This window comes from Elephantulus edwardii, unplaced genomic scaffold, assembly GCF_000299155.1.
Source record: "Elephantulus edwardii isolate Elephantulus edwardi_28Jun2011 unplaced genomic scaffold, EleEdw1.0 scaffold00453, whole genome shotgun sequence".
In the NCBI taxonomy this organism is placed as follows: domain Eukaryota; kingdom Metazoa; phylum Chordata; class Mammalia; order Macroscelidea; family Macroscelididae; genus Elephantulus; species Elephantulus edwardii.
In genome coordinates, this window is record NW_006400203.1 from 508,142 (window position 1) to 516,669 (window position 8,528).

General features: G+C 40.7%; 1 pseudogene; it reads right to left on the reverse strand.

Moving 5' to 3' along the window:
* Positions 1 to 1,805: 1,805 nt before the first annotated feature.
* LOC102844206 lies at positions 1,806 to 3,225 on the reverse strand (annotated as a pseudogene).
* Between the last annotated feature and the right edge of the window lie 5,303 nt (positions 3,226 to 8,528).

Genomic DNA, 8,528 nt, shown 5'->3' on the forward strand with positions numbered 1-8,528 from the left:
CGCTATGAGTCGCAGGCGACTCGACGGCACAAAACAACAACAACGACATGCTTACTAAATTCCATAGTACTTCCTCCCCTTTCTGACTTAGTTGTTGTTGTTAAGTGCCATTGAGTCACAGGCATAACGACTCTATGAACGAAAGTCCTGGACACCTTCTGTTATAACTTTCATCCTTTCTCCAGGTTCATAGGGTTTCCAGAGGCAAACTATTGTGGAAGTGGATACCATTCTTGCTTCCAAGCTTGTTTAGTCAGAGAGCTTAACCAAACACTGTCCACCATGGGTAACCACTCTCGCATTTGATTAATCAGTACCACAGTATTCAGCTTCACAGCAACCACGAGTTACCTCTGTACAGCAAGTGGACATACCAGGGTTACACGATCTAGAAGAATGTTTCACCAAAAACAATTAAAGACAGGCAAGAGGGGTGCAGAGTAGAGTCTGACTTAGTATGATAGGAAAAAGATTGTTGTATTTTGCATATAATACTGATAAAAAGCTATAACTTTGAGAATGTATAGTTTGAAAATTGTCAATCCATTTAACGTCATAAACATTAAAATTGATGAATAATGAGATCTTCTAAAAATTAAATCCCTATTCTCATCAAAAACATTTTCCAACAGAGTGAAAAGAAAACCTACTGACTGAGAAAAAAACATTTGGCAATACCATTTCAGACAAGGGTCTCATAAAAAAGTTTACAGAATCCTACAGGGCCTCCACAAGAAAAAGACTGATAATACAATTACAAAATGGGCAAAAGACATGGAAAGACTTTTCCCAGAAGAAGACTTTCAGATGGCCCACAGACCCTTGAAGAAATACTCAAAATCACTGGTAATAAGAAAGATGCAAATCAAAACCACACTGAGATACCATCTCACTCCAGTAGCAGTGACAAAGTTTAACAGGGCAGCAGGTAATACATGTTAGGGAGGATGTGGAAAGATAGGAACTCCTATACACTTTTGATGGAATTGTAAAATGGTACAACCACTCAGGAAGGCAATTTGGTGTCCTCAAAAAGCTAAACATAGAAATTTCGTATGACCCAGCTATTCCACTGCTTCCCAAGAAAATGAGGACTGAGACACAAACAGATATTAGATATTTGTACACCAACATTGATAGCAGTGTTATTCACCATCACAAGACCTGGAACAGCCCTAATGTCCAACCACAGTTGAATGGATTGAGAAACTGAAATGGAATGGAATGGAATGGAATGGAATGGAATGGAATGGAATGGTACACAGCATTCGGGAGCAATGATTTTGAAAAACACTACCTAACTTGAGAGGGACTTGAAAGCATTATACTGAATGAACTAACTCAGTCTTATACAATATAAGACCATTATTGTAGAAATAAAAAGATAACTAGTAAAACGTGTATGAGGATCCATGGGGGGGAGGGTAGGAAGGGAGAGGTGACGATGGGTAGGGTTGTAATCATAGGGTTGCACAATTTGATGGGTGGAGGGAGGGATAGGTAAAGGAAATAAGAGAAGTCCAGTGTGAAAAACAATGTTTATGAACTTTGTAAGCAAACCAATATAAAATAAAAATTTTCTTTAAAAGAAAAAAAAAATACTAATAGGCTGCCTTGTCCAGGAAAGGCCAGAAAGAAATACACCAGGGTTCATGATTGCTGTCTGTACCTGGCAGGCAAGATGTCACTTTTCTTCTTTCCATGTTTTTGTAGAAAAGATGTTTTACTGGCACGTGTTGAAATACTGGTTTTACTTTTCAGTTGTCCTTTTTTTTTTTCAGGAATAAATACCTTTCATCCATGTGCTAAATTCCATTGCCTTCCATGCCTTGATTTTCCTCCTTGCCCTCTAGCACAGAGTCTCCATCTGCACAGCCACACTTGGCCTGGCCTGGCAGCGATGCCTGCAAGGAGCTCACCCTGCTGGAACCTCTAGAGGACTGCTGAGTTTTGCACTCTTTTTCCTCTCATCATATTGTTTCTGAATTTTCTTTGATAGTTTTTGTTTAAAATCGCTTCCTCCTCAGTAGTCAACTTGGCCCCTTCTTGTGACCCAGGGGCAGTGCATAGTGGGATTTGTATCACAGCGTTCTGTCAGTGAGCACGATGCAGTTCTTCAGGGTCTTGGTTGGACCAGCTCCTTATTGTAGGCATTTTAGACAACATAGATAGTCCTTTTCCAAGTACAACACTTGAACCCAGGGTGAAGTTCCCCACACCCAGTCCTGACCACGGTACTTGTTGCCTCCTCTCACACAACCCGTGTGTATGAGAGGGCCATTCTTAGTGTGGGCAGCCAGGCACCGCACTCCTGCTCTGCCTCTTGTCGTAGGTTGTCCTGGGAGATGCCCATCACACCATGCTGGCTGGAAACAGATGCTCTGTTATTGTATAACAACAGTTTAGATGGCCTGGTAAGTGTGGTATACGATGCTCCCCTTCTGCTGGCTCCAGCCAGGTACAGGTAGGGAGACGATACTCAGGAACATACCTCGTGACCCCTAATATGCTTCTTGTACTCAACACAAAACCATCAACTCTTCTCTTGAGTTTCAAACACCTAAGAATCTTTGTTTGTTTTCTGTTGTTGTTGTTGTGTACTGTTGAATCGGATCCAGCTGGCACAGGAGGAGATTTCCCCTCCTTCTCCAGCGGAGCACCTGATGTATTCAAACCACATGCCTTCAGAATTGCAGCAGACAGTAGTTTTTTTGTTTTGGGGTTTTTTTTTTGTTTTTCTTTTTTTTATTTCCAATGAGTTTAATTCCAGGTGGTACAGAATTCTGGGCGTAATGAAGAATGAAGAGGAAATTCTGACAAGATGACTGCATAGCTAAGATCAGAATGGCTGAATGAGAACTGGAGATGGACCATCGTAAGGTTTCTTCTTCATTGTTTCACAAAGTTTCCTCTTATATGTACAGCAGGCTCCAAGACAACACTTCATTTTAACTACAGGTGGCAACAGATGTTACAGCAGAGAATCCAGATGTTTTAAAAAGGAACAGAAGTAAGGTTCATCATTGCCTCAGTCTTATTTTTTTGCCAGATTTCTTAATTCCACCCATGGCCAGGGGACCTTTGCCCTCAGCCTTGCTTTTAGTTCCTCGAATTCTTCTGTTCCTCTTTTTGTTTCTGCTTGAAACCCTTATCTTCCTCGTCTATCTCCTTGGTCTGCTTCTTGGGCTGTTTCAGGGGCTTCTTACCACCTTCATGGCCAGACATGGCACCGATTGCCCCTTCCCAGACCTGCTGATGAAAGCCGAGTTCCCAAGCCCCCTGTCACAGTTTCTTATTCTTAGTAGAAACAGATTATGATAGCACCTAGCTCCCTGCTGCCCACCTGCAGCCACTCTGATTCCTGGTCTAATTGGTGACCTCTCTCTTTACTTTAGCCAGAGAACAGCCACATCCCTCAGTTACCCACCTCAATGGTGTGCCTAGTGCTCAACCTCTGCAGAGAAGAGCCCTGACTCAAGGTACCCCAACATGGTTATAGTGGCAGGTCCTATATCAGGATGCTAACTCAGCTTCCACATCCTTGACTCCAGTGCCTACTTTTTCCATGCACTGTGGGATCCTTCCTGCTCTCCTCTTACCCCATGTGCTGTAAGCATATTTCCTGCCATTCTGCACATTGACAGGCTCTGGCAAAGATATCTGAGCAAGGCCCCCAAGTTCTTACTAGCTGTTCAATCATCATGCAAGTGTCCAGCAAACAACACTGAGCACAAGACAAGTCTACTGACAAGGGAATAAGGGCACAAGTCAACAGGGGAAGGTGGATATTGGCTGTCACCTCCTGGTGATGACCTGCCATCACTGGGCACTGGGTGAGGTTGATGGCTGCAGTCCTCATGCATCATAGAGACTTTGTCCTTTCTTTCCTCCCTCACCCAGCCCCACTATATACCACACTGACCCTGATGCATGTTGGCAGCAGTAGCTGCATCATAACCCCAACTCTTAGCCTTAACACAGAATTCCACACACTTAGAATAAAAGTTGTTTCAGTACTACAGAAATTAACCACTTCCCAAAACTCTACTGCAATGATCTGTGCCCTGGAAGCCACATGACTATGCAGCAGCAGCAGATAGTCTAACACCCCAGCAGGTATGCTCAGCATGTGTGAGACAGCTCCTAGGCAGGAGGACCTCCACACTGGCAGAAATGCCTGCACCCTCCAGTGCCCAGATGACAGAACTGGCAGGAAATCACACAGGAAGGGAAACATCTTTTCAACAAAGCTAACTTCATCATCTATCAGAAGCCATCATCCAAATATCTTTCCCAGGTAGAATTCTAGCAATAAGGTGTACCAAAATACAAACAGTCAAAATCCATACATTTCCCCAAAAGGGTAAAAAGGAAAGTCACAGTCTGGAAGAAAATATTTGGCAATGACATATCTGATAAGGGACTCATGTATAAAATTTATAAAATACCCTCCAGCACCTCAATTTTAAAAAAAAAAAAGGTAAACACCTCAATTGCAAAATGGGCACAGGTTTTGAATAGACACTTCACCAAATAAGACATTCAGATGGCAAAAGAAACATGTGAAGAAATGTTCAAAATACCTAGGCATCTGAGAGCTGCAAATAAAAACAGCTATGAGGTATAATCTTATTTCAGTAACAATAACAAAGTTCAACAGGGCAGCAAACAACAAATACTGGCAAGGTTGGAGAAAGATTGGAACCATTATTCATTACTGGTGGGAGTGTAAAATAGTGCAACCACGATGGAAGACAATATGGTGCTTTCTCAAAAAGTTGGAAATAGAAATACCATTTTACCCAGCAATTCCACTACTAGGTTTATTAAACCCTAAAGAAACCAGAGCTGCCACTCCAACAGATACATGCACACACGTATTTATTGCTCCATTATTCACAATAGCAAAGAGATGAAAGCAACCCAAGTGCCCAACAACAAATGAATGGAAAGAAAAACTATAATATATTCATGCAATGGAATACTACCCAACACTGAATAATAAGGAACTCATAAAATATTACAAAACATGGGAGACTTTGAAGGACATTATACTGAGTGAAATTATCTTAGTCACAAAAGGACAAATACTACATAACATCATTATAAAACAAGACAACAAGACTGACATGGTAGTTGGGGAGAAACTAAGAAAAGAGGGGATAAATAATAAACACTGTACTGGAACAGATGAACGAAAGAACTATATGAAAGAAATATATATGATTAGGCATTATATACATGACAATAGCCCAGAATAAGAGGTGCATTGCAAAGAAGTCTGGGGAGACAGGAGGAGGAGGGAGGTAATTGTGCAACAATGAAGGAATATTAGAAGAAGAAAAAAAAAAGGTTAACTGGGGAAAGGGTAGGGAAGGACGGGGTAAAATGTTCAACAGTGAATGAATGAAAATCTAACTTTTCTGTAAATTTTCATTAAAATCAAAATTAAAATTTTTTAAGATCCATACATTTTAAAGTAATACACTGTGATGGTTAAGATGGTGAGTCACCTTGATGCTCTTGCTTGATGCTTAATGTAGTAGAAATGTTGCAGTTAGACTACATGATATGGTCTAATAGAATCAGTCCTGATGTGAAAAGATTAGGGTGGAATGCAACACCTTCAATTGGTCATAGCCATGACCCAGTATAGAGGGAGTCTGTTCAAGGGTGTGGCTTGCACCTAATACAGATGCTCTGACAAAGGTGCTCTTACTCAATTTGGGTCCTGCCTTTGGTTTGTCAGTTCAGCTCTGTTCACTTGAACTGCAGTCTCGGTTACCTTTTGATTTTAGATTCATCATTTTCTGTGTCCCCATGAGCAGAAGAAGCCTCTCTCCCAAGGCCTGGCTCACAGGGCTCAGGGCTTGCTGATCTCTGCTTGTGGGTCATTTCTTTGAATATACAATGATAGAATTCTGCACAATGATTTATTCATTGCAAATACCTTTTATAAGAAACATAAATGTACGCTATACACATGGATTTCACTTGATGATATGCACAGGTATCAGACCAATTACATCTGTGGAAGTAATCACTGAAGAAGTTCAATATCAGCAGTGAAATCCAGGTTAGGTGCTGATTGCGGAACAGAGCATCAACTACTAATATGGACGTTCAAATTAAAGCTAAAGAAGGTTAAATCATATCCACAGGAGTAAAAATTTCATCTTGAATCTATCTTCCTTGAATTTAAAGCCATCTCAGGAACAGATTCGAGGCCTTGAACACTAATGAAAGAAGACTGAGCTGTGGGTAGAACATCATCCAAGAAGAATGTAAGAGATCATTAGAAAGACAGAGGAAGAAGAAAAGACCAAAATGGATGCCGAAAGAGATTCTGAATACTGCACTAGAGGGCGAGAAGCCAAAGCAAAGAAATCAAGAAGTTAAGCAGCTAAACAGAAGATTTCAAAAGGCATGTCAGGAAGACAAAACAAGGTATTATAATGAAATGTGCAAGGAGCTGAAGTCAGAAAACCAAAAGGGCCGAACTTGATCGACATTTCTTTTTTTAATTTTTTTCCCTTATACTGGTTTACTTACAAAGTTTATATATGTTGTTTTCACACCAGATCTTTTCCCTTTCATTTACCCACCCCTCCCTCCACCCATCAAATTGTTTGACCCTGTAATTAAGCCCCCTCCCCCCTCCTTGGATCCTCTTATTCATTCTACAATAATGTTCTTACATAGTATTTGTCTTTATGAGACTGAGTTAGTTTACTTAGCATAATGCTCTCCAGTCCCTCCCATGTTACATAGTAGTTTATAAAATCATTGTTTCTGAATGCTGCATAGTATTCCATTGTGTGAATGTACCATAATTTCTCAATCCATTCCATTGTGGTTGAGTATTTGGGCTATTTCTATGTTCTTCCTTAAGGTGATTCACCTTAATACTGCTATGAACATTGGTGTACAATCTCTGTTTGTGCCTCAGTTCTCATTTTAATCAGGGTGTATTCCAAGCAGTGAAATATCTGGGTCATATGGAATTTCTATGTTCAGCTTTTTGAGGATGCCAAACTGTTTTCCAGAGTTTCGGTACCATTTTACAATCTCACTCACAACGTATAAAAGTTGCTATTTCACCACATCCTTTTCAATATTTATTAAATGCTGTCCTGCTAAATTTTGCTTCTGCTACTGGGGTAAGATGGTATCTCAATGTGGTTTTTATTTGCATCTCTCTTATTGCCAGTGATTTTGAGTGTGGTTTTTGTTTTGTTTGGTGGTTTGTTTTTTTTTCCCATGTCTGTTAGCCATCTGAATGTCCTCCTTTGTGAAAAGTCTGTCGATGTCTCTTGCCCATTTTGTAATTGCATTATCAGTCTTTTTCTAGGCCCAGGAGTATTCTGCAAACATTTTTTATGAGACCCTTATATGACATAATATTGTCAAACGTTTGTTCCCAGTCACCCTGTTTTCTTTTCATCCTGTTGGAAAAAGTTTTTGATGAGCACAGAGATTTAATCTTTAGAAGGTCTGATTCATCAATTTTATCCTCTTCAGATTGTGCATTTCTGGCTGTATTTGGCAGTTCCTTTATACCATAGACTAGGCCTCTAGAGCAACGATGTCAGTCTGGAGACTAAGGTGCACCTGACCCAGGCCATAGTCGTAACAATTGCTTGCTATGCATCAGAAAGCTGGACAATGACTAGGGATGATAAAAAGAGAATCGATGCCTTTGAGCTATCATGCTATGCCATGGAGTTCCAGGAGAACAAACAGGTTCATCCTATAGAGGCTGAAACCAGGCTGCTCCTTGGAGGCAAGTATTCTGAGGCTTTGTCTGACGTACTTTGGGCATGTTGCAACTAAGGACCAGTCTTTGGAGAGGGACATCAGTAGAAGGTCAGTGAAAGAAAGGAAGACCCTTAATGAGATGGATTGATTGGTTGACTGGGATAATGAGGGAACGTGTGTTGGAGACAATATGGTTGACACAGTTTAGAGCAAGTTTCAGGGCTATCGCAAGCAACTCAATGGCACATAACAACAACAGGCCTTCTAAGCTTGATCCCAGTTTGTCCCTTATGAACCTTATGGTTTTGGGCTTTATTCCAAGGTCTCTGATGCACCTTGAGTTGATTTTTGTGTATGGTGTGAAATATGGATCCTGTTTCAGCTTTCTCCAGTTTTGCCAGCACCATTTCTTGAAGAGGTTGTCATTTCCCCATTTGATAGCTTTTATATCCTTGCCAAATATCAGTTGACCATAGGTAGATGGGTCCGTTTCTGGGTTCTCAATTCTGTTCCATTAGCCTATATGCCTTTTATTGTACCAGTACCATGTTTTTTTTAGTTGCCTGGTTTCTTTGAAAATTCATTTGGAGTCTTCAAAAACTCATGTGGCCTCAGAGGGGTAGGTTGTTGGCTTTGTCCCTCTGGGCTAGCTGGAGGCTGGCTCTGGAGTGATTGGGCGGCCCTCAGGCCTGGTTTTTAACTGTTTTTGTTTTTTTTCTATAATTATATTTTATTAATTTTCATAAACATTTACAGAGATTTTGGGCTTC